Source organism: Alligator mississippiensis, chromosome 4, assembly GCF_030867095.1.
Source record: "Alligator mississippiensis isolate rAllMis1 chromosome 4, rAllMis1, whole genome shotgun sequence".
NCBI classification, from domain to species: domain Eukaryota; kingdom Metazoa; phylum Chordata; order Crocodylia; family Alligatoridae; genus Alligator; species Alligator mississippiensis.
This window is the reverse complement of record NC_081827.1, coordinates 80,486,663-80,501,390: the sequence shown is the minus strand read 5'-3', so window position 1 is coordinate 80,501,390 and position 14,728 is coordinate 80,486,663. Positions and strand designations below refer to the sequence as shown.

General features: G+C 39.6%; 1 long non-coding RNA gene across 1 annotated transcript in view; it reads right to left on the bottom strand.

Annotated features, from left to right (window-relative positions):
* Window positions 1-726: 726 nt before the first annotated feature.
* LOC132249826 (uncharacterized) overlaps window positions 727-14,728 on the bottom strand; it is a 30,349-nt gene continuing 16,347 nt past the window's right edge. The window contains exon 4 of the long non-coding RNA XR_009461332.1: window positions 727-1,884. This is a non-coding gene — a long non-coding RNA (uncharacterized LOC132249826). The remainder of the gene's footprint in view (window positions 1,885-14,728) is intronic.

Genomic DNA, 14,728 nt, shown 5'->3' with positions numbered 1-14,728 from the left:
CTGTTAGGAATAGGTATATCATTCATGGCTCTGAAGCCTGTAAGGCTTACTCTGAAGCCTAAGACTTGTAACTAGGAAATGGGGTTGTTATGTGGTCAAAAAGCTGGATCTTACATTTTGGAATATATAATCTGCTTCCTCAGAGCTGGTTAAAATGGATACTCTTCTAAACTGAATAGAACCCTAATAAGAACAAGCAACTTTTTCAGGCAGAATTCCTTTCTAAACCAGAGGGGGATATGTTCACGGCAAGGATAAATCCAATGCCAGAAAAATAAGTAAAAATATTTTCACACTTATTATGATATTTTTCATTCATTTATTTAGCTTACTGGCCTCTTTGCACTAGGTGTTATCCAACAGCATAAGAAATTCAACTACCTACTCCAAGGTGAGGGACCAGTAGTTCTATGGAGGAAGTAATTTGCTTCCTGCTTATCCCAGTAGCTGATTATCTCCCCTGTGGCACTGGCCAGAGCAGACTTAGGACCAAGGCTTTACCCTGTCTCCATCTGTGCTCATACACTCATGAGAAGAGAAGTAGAATTCCACAGAAACAGGTACTCCTCCACGCTATTATCAGGAATACATGTATCCTGTGCACAGGAGCTCAAGGGCAACTTATACTGCCTAACTTCCTTGAACTTCTGCTTATGACAAAAAAAATCATCCATAAATATGATACATTTGTACAATTTAAATACTATTTTAAAAAACTGACACATTTAGTTACTAGTCCCCATGAAGACTCTTTAATCAGAGTAATTTGCCATGAGAGGATTTACATTACATGTGGTAAGCCAAATGATTACATATCTAAAGGGCTTGTTACACATTGCTCTTTGAGCTGGTCAGATGTTGATTACTGTCAGTGCTAGCTCAAGTTTGGAGCAGTCACAACTTAAGGCTAAAAACCTTCTCTGGCTGCCCCCCTTCTCTGTCTGTCTGTACAGCTATAAGTTGCCACTAGAGGGCTGGCAAGCAGGGGCCTGGCTAGAAGCTACAGCTACAAGGGCCCTACAAGGCTGGTAAGCTAGGACAGGTTTCCATCCCTGCTCTAGGTGGGGGTTTGAGAGATGGGTTGGGCAGGAACATGAAGTTGAGAGGTGGAGAATTAATGGGATGTGGGTAAGTAATGAAACGGGAGATGGAAAGGAAACGGGTGGGGGAAGGGTGATGAAATTAAGGAAGTCAGCCACTGAAGGATGAAATAAAAAGAAAAAATTTAAAAGAATTTAAAAAGAAATATAGAGGAAATAAATTAAAGAAGTGGATATGGGACACTGCATCTTGGGATGCTGGAGGACTGCAACTTCAGCAGCTTATCTGTGGCGAGGGGCCCACACATTAATGGAAAACGAGCTGGGTAATGCAGATCAGTCATAAACCTGCCCAGGAGTGGCAAAACTATAAACTGCCTAAAGTGTGCTTAAAAGTAGTTTCAGGTGTTAGTGTGTGGATAATCCAAGGGGTTAAGAGTTCCAGCAACTGCCTAGAATTAATGTGCAACAAGGCCCTAATTTAATTTTTACCTCCTAACACAAATCTAATATTACATCTGATAAAGTTTTGAGGGGGTTGGCTTAAATAAAGATAAACATTATAAATACATCAATGAATTCCCAATTTTAACAAGAGATGGAGACATATGGATAAAAAGAAACTTGACTGACCCACTTTTGTAACACAACTTCTAACTAAATATCCTACAATAAGTATTTGAAATAGAGTGATATTCTTTGCTAAAATATACTGTCAGTATAAAAAATGGATCCTGGTGACTTAGTGGTCAAAAGTCACAAGATCTCAAGTATGGGCTCAATCCTGTTATTGTTTTAGGTGATGGGAATCTTCCATTGACTTCAGTGAGAATGACATCAATCCCTGTAATACAAAATAAATTATTGGGATTGAAATGTGTCTCTGCTTCATAAGCAAAGGAAGAAGACAACATCAAATGAATTAATTCACAAGTATGAATTCCTAGAGAAGTAACTATAATATAGCACAGCTGACAAGGGTAAAAATTATCAGCCTTATTTTGGTGAAATTCAGTCAGTCAGCTTTCATTTCTACTGGGAAATATTATTAAAACATTAACAAAACATTATTATGTAGATGCCCTGTCATGAAGTGAATTCAGATTTGGAGTTGACTGAGTTATGTACTCGGAGTTGTTCAAACAACTCACCAGCCCTAGATTTTTTTTATACATTAAGAGTTCTAATTCTGCTTCGTATTATATCTGTTCAAATCCAAATAAATGTTATGGAAATAAATGGATTAATGCTAGATTTACATGAGGGTAAATGTGAACAGAATATAGGCATTCATTTCAGGTCCTCAGAAAACACATATTTGTGTAACTAATTATTGCAGTGAATTGTCTATGATTATGTTCGTTTAACTCATTGAAACTGATCTGAAGTACAGGTAGAAAAAAAGATGGTTCAAGACAGCCATCCATCAAAAAGAGCCACTAAGAAACAGTGCCCAAAATGTTAGCTGTAATTAAGTATAACTCCATCTCTGGACAATCTACAAGTCTTGTTCAGACTAGGAACAACCAAGGAACTGCCGAACACAAACAGACAAAAAACTCTGTCAGGATTTAAAGGACACCTACTTATTCAGTTGAACTAGACATAGGGACTTTCTGCAAGTGACCCGAATTATACCAGTATACTACATGAGGGCCTTACGCAGTATAACTAAAACTTCCTCATCTCTTCTAAAAATACTCAGACTAATCCAACCTGGATTTGCATTAATCTTTATTCAGGGTCATGTCACACTATATTCAACCAGTATGTTCAGGTCCTTCTCTTCCTCTGTTTCTTTCATCTTATAATAAATGTTGTTGGTATTGCTCCTCAGCTGCAGGATTTTCCACTTTGTATTATTGAATTTAATGCCACATCTATTGCTCCTCTACTCAAGGTTACCATTCTTCTAGTATAGCAGTTCAGTGTCCCTCCATATTGGCAATTCCTTCCAGTGTCTCATCCTAAATACAAACCTAGATCTTTCCAACCTTGCTAACAAAAATGTTATTCAGGATGGGTCCCAGGAACAATCCCCAAGAAACACCAGAAGTAACTTCTCTCCATTCTGTTACTTCTCCTTCATCGTAATCTGTTGTACTCCCTTTAGCAAATGCATAATCCAATTTACAATTGTCCCACTTCATATTTATTTCTATATCCTTGATTATTCATTCTTTCAATCTCTCTTCTAAGGCTTTGCATGAGATTGACCTCAATCTTATGAGCCTATTTTTTCCTGGATTTCATTTTTTCCTCCTTTGTTTTTTTGTTTTTGTTTTTTTAATATAGGCACTACATTTGCTACTTTTCAATTATAGAGTATTACTTCTGTGACAGATCCATTGAAGGGCCATGCTGCAGGACTTTTTATTTAGTGACTCGTTTCTTTCCATTCTTTGTGATGGACATGATCTAGAACCCTCAATCTTATCACAATAACCAATCCAAGTTTTGTTCCCACTTCAGATTCAGTAATTTCTGTTACTTCTTTCCCATTTGATATCTTGTCATTATCCTCATTTACACTTTCATCCTTCTTGAAGATGGAGGCAAAGAATTAACTTGCTACTTCGGCCATATCTAGCTAATCCGTAATCTCCTCTCCCACTTCTGTCTACAGTGGCTCTACTTCTTCCCTCCTGCTCTTCTTTTTGTTTGTGTGAATTAAACACTTTTTGCTGACAATTTCTTTGCAAAGTCCAGCTAATTATTCAGCTGTATTCTCTACAGTTGCTAATTTCTGAAGAGCAATAATGGTTAAGTCACGGTTGTTTCTACTAATTCATCTCAGAGTGGCATGGAAACAGGAGAACTCAAGAGACATCAGAAGGGGAAAGGGGTTCAGTTAGCTCTGCATTTGTGACCATACTTTTATTTGTTTAGAAATATTTATTTAAATATTTTCAAAAAAAAACCCAAGTCCATAATCTCTTCCTCCTCACATCTTGATTCCTAAGTAGATAGTGATCTCAAGTTTCAGTACAGTACAGAACAATTTATGACTAGGATTTTTTTAACCTCATCATTTAACAGTCATTTCTAGAAACAGTAACTGTGCCACTAAACTGTGTCACTATTTGGATGTTGTCATCCTCCAAAATTTGCCTGAGGTCAGATGTGCACATCATCTGTACAGGGTATATAATATCCCCAAATGGCCATGACCATTTAAAACAGACGTACTAAAAGGCAGTGTTTAGAAAGAAATGTTTTCCATGCACTTGTTGGAATAAACAATGAAAATGAGCCTCCTTAGATGCCCAGACAAGAAGGCACATGCCTATAGGTGATTTAAATTTTTTCTGCTACTTAGAGACCCAAATGCAAAATAATATTTAGCTTAGAGACATCATGCAGATTTGTGAGGTTCTCTGGATCCATGACAAACAAATGAGTACTATTTCTCCATTGTACACAGAGCTTTTATTTGTGACAAATAATATTTGGGAAAAATAACAAGCAGTATATAAAATACCCATTTAACAAACTACCTAAGTATAATTTGTTAGTGTAACACAGATTTATACAGATTGGGGAAAGCAGAAAGAGGCGATAAATACCTTTGTTCCCACTGGCCACGTCTACATGAGACACTGACTGTGCAGTTGTTACTACATCTTCATTTGTATAAGCAAGTACTAAATGACTGCACAGTAACCTGGGTTACTGTGCAATAGCACCAACAAACAGCTTTTTTGTGATGCTACTGCACAGTAACGTTACATCACAGTGTACGCCATGAGATGTTACTGCACAGTAGTACCAGTAGTCAGCAACTTGTGTAGACACAGCCACTGTGTAGGGTCCTAGTTTAAGCTGAGTTGATGCAGAACCTAAGATCACTACAGTAAAAGCTTTGTTATTCAGCACTCACGGAGAATGGAGGGTGCCGGATGACAAAATAAGCTGGATAACTGAGTGGCCTGAACAGGCATCTTTGACTGTTCAGGCCACTGCCTGTCCCACTGCATCTGAAATGTCGCTGCCCCTCCTGCCGCATTGCCCTCCCTCCCACGGGCCCCATGGGCCCCAAGAGACAGGGAGGGGGGACCCGCACAGGCTGCTATGCCCCAAACTGTGGGGCTTGGCAGTGCAGGCTGCTTTCCCCTGGGCCATGTGGGCTCCACAAAACTGGAAGTGCCATGGTGGGCACTTACAGTTTCACTTTTCCCTTACAAGTCCTTACAAACCAGCATGCCAGTTAACAGAGCATGCCGGCTTGTAAGGTGCTGGTTAACACAGCTTTTGCTGTACTTCATTCTCAACTTTATATACATCATTCCTCAAATTCAGGTATATCAAGCATTATTTATCAATGCTCTTCAAATGCTAATTCTCTACTACCTAAGGTCTAATTCTCTACTTTTTGCACCTTGTATTACAAGTGCACACAAGTTTGAATAAGGATTCTAAACTGCTAGTAAATCAAAATGATGGAGTTTAACATTTTGCACAGATGTACATGGCTACCCAAAGTCAAAGTAGTATGTGAGCCCTGAATCTTTAACAGACAGATGCCACTTTTTAAAATAAACATCCAGACTCAAACATTAACTTTTGGAATTAAAAAGAGAGTGCATGGTTTTCTTCTTTTTTTCTTTCCTTTTTAATAATCACTTTCCATCTGACTGACCATGTGTGTTAACTTTGGCATTCGGTGTTTCAGAATGAATTACAGCCTGAAGCCTTGTGAAACTTTAATTGTGGGTCATCCATAATGATTACATCTCAGTTAAATAAAAACCAACCTGAAAGATACTTTTCAAACATTATTTCCTGTTTTAAAATGCAAAGGTTTGTTGAGCTACATATGGGTTTGGTCTTGGTTTATAACACTAGCCTTTGTATGAGAGAAAGAAGAATCCTTGTATTAGAACATTGATCTTTCAATCACATCTCCCAGCTTCAAGTCAGGTTAATTTTAAAGTCTTTTAGACATGCTCTCTCCTATTATATTACTATATTATTATTCTATGTTGGAGAGAAAAAGTGAGAAAAAAAAATCAGAAAATTCTGAAAATCTTTCCAGAATGAAGATCTTGAAGAACACAAACTTTGGCCCATAATTTAATCTGTTTAAATACTATAATCCTGTCAGGCCAGGCTCTCTTGGTCTGCTATCTGGTACCAGTACAGCCTGTTCCATGGTTAGGTTGTTGGTGACTAAATCCGAACCCCCACCTGGGCTAGCCTGGGTTAGGAGGGTGTGTGGACACCCAGAAGAACTGAAAATAAGTCCTGTCAAAGCCAGCCACTTGTACCTGGAGAAGAAATGGGCGCCACCTGGTCACTGGGCCTGAAAAATCACCAGTGATGCAAAGTAACTCAAGTAACCTCATACCAGATCAGTTGCAACCCATGTCTACAAACATGAGCTGTAGTAGAGGAGGGTTGTTACAGTATCTAAGGTGCAACAATCGCAGCAGCCTTGAGGCTGACTTGAAATACTGTAATTTCCCAGGTTTTATTAGTATATTGTCCAATACAAAGAGTGAAAAGGGAAAGTGAAAATAGAAATCTGTTCTAAGTAATTCATAAATTTAAAAGGATTTAGACTTGCACTCAAACTTTACATTATATGGATCTTATGAGGAAGGTAACTAGGTAAGGTTAGTTACAGAAACTGTGCTTACCTGGCAGCTCAGAGTTGTACAGACCATTCTTCCATAAAGCATGGAAAAGCACGTGTAGAATCAAACATTTAAAAGAATCTTAAATAAACAGATTTAATTCAGATGCTGATCTCATTATAGCAAAACAACCAAGTGCACAACCTTTTTCATCTGAGTAGTTGCCATTGAAAGCTACGTAACTGTTCACAGTTCTTGAAGGTAAGTGTGTGATGAAAGACCTTTCTGGTTCACAGCTTCAAAGGATAATTTTCATGCTAAGAAAAACTCATAAGAAAACACATATACAGGATTTTACTATCGTTTTTAGTTATCAACTATCAATTGCCATTTGCACTTATTATCTCCACAGTCTCAGAGCTAAGAAAAATCTTTCATGTTTTTCACAGGATTAGGAAAGGCTTAATACTTGGAGATATTCATTTTGACTTACCAACAGTGTGATGAAAAAAGCACTCTATTATATTTATATTCAGGCTTCAATGTCCAAGAAGTCAAGCAGAACAGAATCCTTAGTTTGTTGGATAGCATAACATCAGCCCAGGCCCCTTAAGGGCTTGACAGCATTGATGCCTAGTTAGCTATAGTTATGGGCTGATTTTTCTTTCAACATAACCTAGAAGGAAATGTTAAGGTCCTCTTTACATGGGTAACATTGCTTTCATAAAAGGAACCAAACCTCTTTATACACTGGAAACTGGTGGGCAGGATCCCCTAGGAAGCAAGTCAAAGGGGAAAAACTGAGCTCACTGTATTTTAAGGAGGTCCTTTTAAGGACACAAGAGCATACTACCCTGATGCAGTGGAAGAATGGGAAGTGCAACAGGAGGCCAACATGGCTAGACAGCAATCTCTTCAGTGAGCTGAATCTCAAAAAGGAATCTTACAAAAAGTGGAAACTTGGGCATAGTACTAGGGAAGAGTATAGGAGCATTGCACAGGCATCCAAGGAGGAAATTAGGAAGGCCAACACACAACTTGAGATGCAGCTGGGAAAGGATATAAGAAAACAATAAAAAGGGATTCTACAGGTATGTCAAAAGAGGAAGACCAGAGAAACAGTAGCTTACTTATGAAATGTGGAAGGCAATCTAGTTAAAGATGATGCCAAGATGCCTTTTTTATTTCAGTCTTCAGAACTAAGGGCAGCTACTAGATGACAAGCATAGCTGGAAGCAAAGATATGGAAGGAGACAAATATCCTAAAGCAGTGGAAAACCAGGTTAGAGATTACTTAAAGAAAGTTTCAAGTTGGCAGGGTTGAATAGCATGCACCCTAGGGTATAGAAGGGACTAGCTGAAGTAATTTTGGAGCCATTGAATTTGTAGAGGTTAGGTGAGGTCCCAGATGATTAAGCAAATATAGTACCCATCTTTAAGAAAGAAAAGAAGGAGGATCTGGGGAACTACTAATCAATCAGCCTGACCTCTATATCTAGAAAATCATGGAACAAGTGCTCAAGGAATCTATTGTGAAGTACCTAGAAGAGAACAAGGTGATCAGCAATAAGGATATGGACCATTTGCAACAAAAATTATTAGGGGCCTGGGATGCAAAAATTACAAAGAATGGTTGAAAGGAGGAAATTTAGAGTTATTTAGTCTGGAGAAGTAAAGACTTACGGAGCATTTAATAACAGGTTTTAAATACACAGAACAAATACTGAGAGAATGGAAATAGGCTGTTTTCTGTTACCACAGGGAACAGGTCTAGGAGCAATGGCCTCAAGCTGCAGCAGGGGAAATTTAAGCAGGAGATTAGGAAAAAGTGTATGATTATGAGGCTAGTCAAGCTTTGGAAGAAGCTACATAGAAGAATCGTGGAAACTCTGTTTTTTGGAATATTTCAAGAGCAGATTAGACAGATACTTGGCCAGGATTGTTAGTTAGGTGTGATCCTGCCATGAGTCAGGGGCTGGACTGGATGAGCTCATGAGGTCTCTTTCAGTCCTACTTTCCTAATTGCTATCCTACTTTCTGGAGCATCATTTTTCATTAAAACAGTATGAACACAAGCTTTAGATAAATAAGGATTCTCTTCTTGCCTGTGCACCAGACACCTTTGGTTTTGAAAGTAAATGTTCAATGCTCCAGTTGAACAGTAAAGATGCTGATTCTCATAAAATGAGGATTCACATACATATATTTGAAAAAGGATCACAGTGTTTTGAGCTCAAATGAAGTAACCTCATTTTATAATAGGTGGTGTTTAATTTTAAAAAGTAACAGTTACTACTACGAAGTAAGAATAAGTTAACAATGAGGTAAGAACCTCAGCTTTCCTTTTGGAAAAAATGACATTTCTAAATTAAAGGACTGTGGTAAAAGGTAGGGCTATGAAAAACTTCACGCGCTGGTTCATTTCGAAGCTGTTTTTGACTCGTTTTAAACTCAAAACAGCAAAATCAAAATGAAACAAAGGGCTTCAAAACAGCCTCGAAACAAAACAAGTCTAGTCAAAACGTTTCAAAAATTTTGAAACATTTTCAGTTTCGAAGCAGCCGCCAGGTGATGGGATGCAGAGGAGAGCCAAGGCTGCACTCGAAGTGGCTCCGCAGCCCCATGTGGCTCAGCTCGGCGTGGAGTGCTGGCCTGGCTCTCCCCACCTCCCGCTACTGGGCTGCGCTCCCTGGGGCTGGCGGAGCCGATTGGAACTGAGTTTCCCTGCAGCTGGGCTGAGTTTCCCGACACTGGGAATGGAGCTCACCTGGGGGAAGCTCCTCCCCCAGCTGGGCTGAGTTTCCCAGGACTGTGAACCTCTGGAAACTGAGCCTGGCAGTAGGAAGCGCTTCCCTCAGCCGGGCTCAGTTCCTCAGTGCTGGGTCCCAGGCAGCAGGAACAACCTCCTGTCATCTGGCAGGCAGATTGGGGGCCCTTCTGCACCCCCAGGGGGGCTAATGGGGTTCTGCTAGACTCCTCCCAGGGGTACAGGCCCCCGATCTGCCTGCTGGATCACAGGATGCTGTTCCTGTTCCCCAGCTTCTGCTTGTCAACAGCTTAAGGTGTAGTTTCCTAGAACCCCTTGCACCTATCTCCTTGAAACTTGGCAGGCTTCATACCCTCAAAAGGGGCTACTAGCCCTGCAAGTTTCATCAGCATTGGGCAAGAAATTACAAAGTTATAAGCTGTTTCATGCTTCCCCATTATAGCCTATGGGCGAAACGTCGAAGCAGCATCAAAACAGCAAAACCATTTCAATGAAACAGAACGGAACAGTGCTTTCGAAATGAAATAAGACTTAAAACAAAATACTGTTCCATCGAAACAGAAGTCAAAGTGTAATGCTGCTGGTTCGCACAGCCTTAGTAAAAGGCTTGAAAACCTGAGCTAAATGTATCCTTAAGTTCTCAAAACACAATAGACAAATAAAAAAGAACCCAATTTTTTGCCTTTCAAAGTATAAGATACCTTACGATGTGGGAGAGATCTTGGTCAATGACTTCTGTAGCATGTAAAGAGGAGTGCTATACATGGAGCAAGCAAGCTCTTTCAGTGCTTGGGACCACTGTGGGAGGGGTAGAATTATGCTGACCACTGGAGAGCAGGGGGAGAGGGAGAGGAAGCTTTCCTGCCATAGGTCTCCACACTTGAGTTGTAGTTGCTACTGCTGCTCCCGTAGCAGCATGGGCTTGGGCTGCTGCTGCTGAGGGACAAGCAATAGCAAGGGCTCCCCAAGAGGTGCTCCTGGTGCCCTATTCACCTCCTACTTTCAGATGCAGAGCAGGACTTCCTATGGCAAAACGGGTTTTCCACCTCTCTTCCCCTTCAGATATACTGCTGGGCATGGGGCTATGCCAGTCTGACTCCCATGGCCAGGCTGTATCTGCTGTGGGAAAGACTCCTAGGGGGTCTCTCTCTAAGTTGGTGCTCAGGCCTGGTGTCCGATTCACCCCGCTCTGGTTACGCTATTTATAAAAAACAATCCTTCCACCCTACAAAGCATTGGTAGGGCCTCAGCTGGAATATTATGGCCAATTTTGCACAGCATTCTTCAAGAAAGATGAGGATAAACCACAGAGAATCCAAAGGAAAGCAACAAATATCATCAGAAGTCTAGAAAACATGGCCTATTAGGAAAGAATTAAAAACCTGAGTTTATTTTAGTCTAGAGAAGAAAAGAAGACATTAGAGGCCTCAAATATCTAAAAGAATACAGCCAAGACAAATACCCACAGAGGATAGGACAAGAAGTGATGGACTTAATAAGCAACAGGGGAGATTTAGGTTGAACATTAGGGAAAAAAAAAAAAAAACTTTATGACTTTAGGGACTGGTGAAAGAAAGAAATCTGACTACTGAAAGAAATCATTTAGGGAAGTTTTGTAATCTCCCTCACTGGAGGCTGTTTAAGAACAGTCTAGGCACTTAATGAACTGCCAAGAATGGTTTAGTTAGAGTAGATCTTGACTTGGGGCAAAGGATGGAAATTGGGGATCTTCAGGGTTGCTTCCAGTTGTATTTTCTATGATTCTATTGATACTTTTCTTAATCCCAACAGGAAGAGCACTGAAAGCATAAGGCAGAAGGTCTCCGTTCTTAGTTCCTGTGCTTATGCCTGCTTGGAGGAATATTCTGCTTGTACTCTGCAGCTCTGAGCTAGAGTGCATTCAATCCAGATGTAATCAATGGAAAATGTAGCTGTCAAATATTAATCAAGCATATGCAAACAGATTTTAAGTTGACAGCTTGGCCAAATTTGAGCAGATCTTCACAGGGGTAGCCAAAGGACTGCTCGTGATGCTCTGGTGACCCCTCTGACAAATCTGCCAAGTTTCTATGCCAAACCCTGCAGGCATCAATGAAATGGTTTTAAGAATTTTTAGCATAGTCAAAAAATATTTTTCCATAACCTTATATTCAGGCATAGTGAGCCCTGTTTTGCTGGGGATTTCCTAAAAAAAAAAAAGAATTATTCTTAGCAAGTAAAGGCACAGAAAAGGTTTATTTGAACAAATAGCCAAGTTTAAAGAATCCAAAATTAAGGTCATACAATGGACTGTGTCAGGCTACCTTAACTAAAGGCATTTGTATCCATTTCATCTGTAAAAACATCAGAGAAACCCTCTTGAAAAACCCCAATCTAACCCACCCGAAGTAATGTCCTATTTCCTTAGGTCCTCAAAAGGGTGAAGGAGAGAGTAAGACTGTATTTCAAACCCATTCCACAGAAGACCACACAGGGGAAATACCATAGCTGAAGCAGTAATGTGCACCTCATTAAAGATTGTAGTAGCAGATGTACTCTTCCTGGAGCAATGCAGCCCATGCCTGTCTTTAACACACAACTTCCCATAATGTGTATCTGGCCCTATAGAATAAAATACAAAGTCTTGAAATTTTTACTGGTACTTACATCCCAACAATTGAATGAGGAGGCTTTTTGTTGTAATTTTTAATATGTGTGCACTCAACTAATTACCAGGTTTAGCAATTAAGACAATATCCTGGAAAGTGGAATAAAGGTCAGGATTTTAAATTGTTTGCACAATTATATCACTTGAGAAGGGTACAGCAATAGAATCTGATAATGAGTCAATTGCAGTAGAGAGAGCAATAGGTATAGCTCAAATAATAAGTAGGAAAAAATGATAATTACTGACATTGTACAAACACAAGATATTTTCTATTTCTCTTAAGTGGCTACAGATGACCTCCTTGGGAAAAAAAAGCAAAAGCATAAATAAAATGAAGCAAAACAGAAAGTTTCTTGTTGCCTGGTCATCTAGCAAATAAAAATGCAAGTGACGGGCAACAAATTTGTACAGCTGTGCATGGGCTACTGTTCTTTTTCCTACAGAACAATCCTTATTGCATGGCCTACGAAAAGCTGAAAAGGGAATAGTTAGACATAGACATACTTGCTTCTCCTTAGATTTATAGCAGTTTGAATCAGGAGTAATTCCTAAGTCAATGATACTCTGTAATTGAAAAACAGAGGCCAGGAAGTATATAGCAGTAGGAAGGCATGAAATTATCTCAGCTTAGCTTTTTAAGTTTTTTAAATCATTTTCATTTTAGTTTTTTTCATTCTTGATATGTCCACTGAGTTTTATGTGACTATTCTATTCTTTCCACAAGATCTCAAGACATAAGATGTAGAATACCAAAATCTCCACTGAAAGCCTGTAGTAAAACATAAACAAACATCTTTTATAATCATTCATAATTTCTTACATTACTGAAATATGTCCACATCATATTTCCATTTACACGTAATTAGCTAATGTAAACATTTCAGATGTATCTAATTCAATAGTCACCTATATCAGGGCTGTCCAGCTGAAGGGATAAATTGTGGCCCATGGGCTCCCACTCAAATACTACTCCTTCCATTGCTCTTTGTGCTGGTGACAAGACTCTGGACTCTCCCTCCTTCCTCTGGTTTCTGCTTCCTGCCCCTACAGGCTGTGCAGTACAGTTGATAGGGACCTACAGAGTCTATGCAGTTCATGCGGTGGGGGGGCAGGGACTCCACACAGCCCACACGGCAGGAGATTCAGGAGTCAGGGGAGCCTGTGCTGAAAGGGAGCTCAGGGAATCCACATTGCATACAGATACCAGCCACTCAGAAGTTGGACAGTCATAACCCACCTTAATTTTTTATTTATAGCAAATCGCAATAAAACTAGGCAAAACTTATTTATTTTTTGTCACTGTTCCATAGTTCATAGTCACAGTAATAACCTCTGAGTTGAACTTTTTATTTGTAGCAAATCAAAATAAACCTAGAAAAAAAAAAACTTTGTTTTATACTTCCAATGCAATCATATGATATTTAGTTTGCCACTTACTCATTCTGTTTCTTCATGGAAATGGTATGCTTTTTGACTCTTCTGTAAACCAAGAACAAGCCAATCAAATCCTCCAGCAGGAGGACTAGACACTTTAGTGAACCTTAATTTCCCCGGCAGTTTGCAATCTGTAATTCACAACTTTGCTATATGTCTTTGGATTTTTTTCAAAGCTTTGGACAGGTCTAGTTCTAAGTCTTCATATATTAGGAAATGGAAACCCAATTTCCATCTCCATCAAAATGATTAACTGGGGCATTAAGCAATAATGACTGACAGTGAGAGCATTTTCTAACAGTGTACAGCTATATGGAGGAGATGAGTCTCTCTTGGCATGACTGTCAGGAAATGCCTGACTCAGAGGTTATTACTGTGACTATGAACTATGGAACAGTGAAAAAAAAATTAAACAAATCTCTTTTAATGTGTTGAAATGTTCAAAGTTGAATTTCACGTTGCTATGGATATTGAGTTCTGCTTACAGTATAATAAAAGTGAAGCTTTACCTTAGTTCTTTAATTACTGACAAGAAACACCCAACTCAGAGCTCATTGTCGCTATTATAAATCATGTAAATATAAAATTTATGAAATGATAAGAAATAAGTGTTATCTTCTTATAGGTTATTGAAGCTGTCTTTCATTAAGAAAAGCACAATCCCTCTCATGCATAGGAATGTGCAGTGAAACATCCCAAAACATAATAATTTATTTGTTTTACATTGAGGTTTTAAATGGTTGACTCAGCCTTCTCCTTTTGGGCACCCTCATCTTATCAAGCCCGCTTTTCAAAAGCTGAGTTCTCCATTTCTTTTGAAAACAAGCCCCTTTAATGTCTTGGGTTGATCCAAACAGAAATTTGTCCCTTGAAAGTTAGGCTCATGCCCCCTTTGGGTCAGGTTTGAGAGACATGTTAATATAATTTGTTTTTTGGAGGGAACATCTTTTTCTAGTACTGCTCATTCTCAAGTCTTTATCAGTATTTTAAGAAAACATGATGCTCCATCCCATGGGTGACTGGTGCCTCCAGAGTCTGGGGGGGCACCAACAGCCGATTGTCGACTGGGGGCGGGTTCCCCAGCAGCACACCCCCATTCACCGGCTGGCACCAGTCTCAGGGGGGGACACCAGCCAGTGCTTCACTCAGCACTCCCACATCCTGGTGGGTGAGGCCCAATCTCAGGGGGGGCATGTGCCCCCCCCCCACATTCTCCCCCTTGTGCGTTACCTATGCTCCATCATAACAGAGTTATTGTAACTAC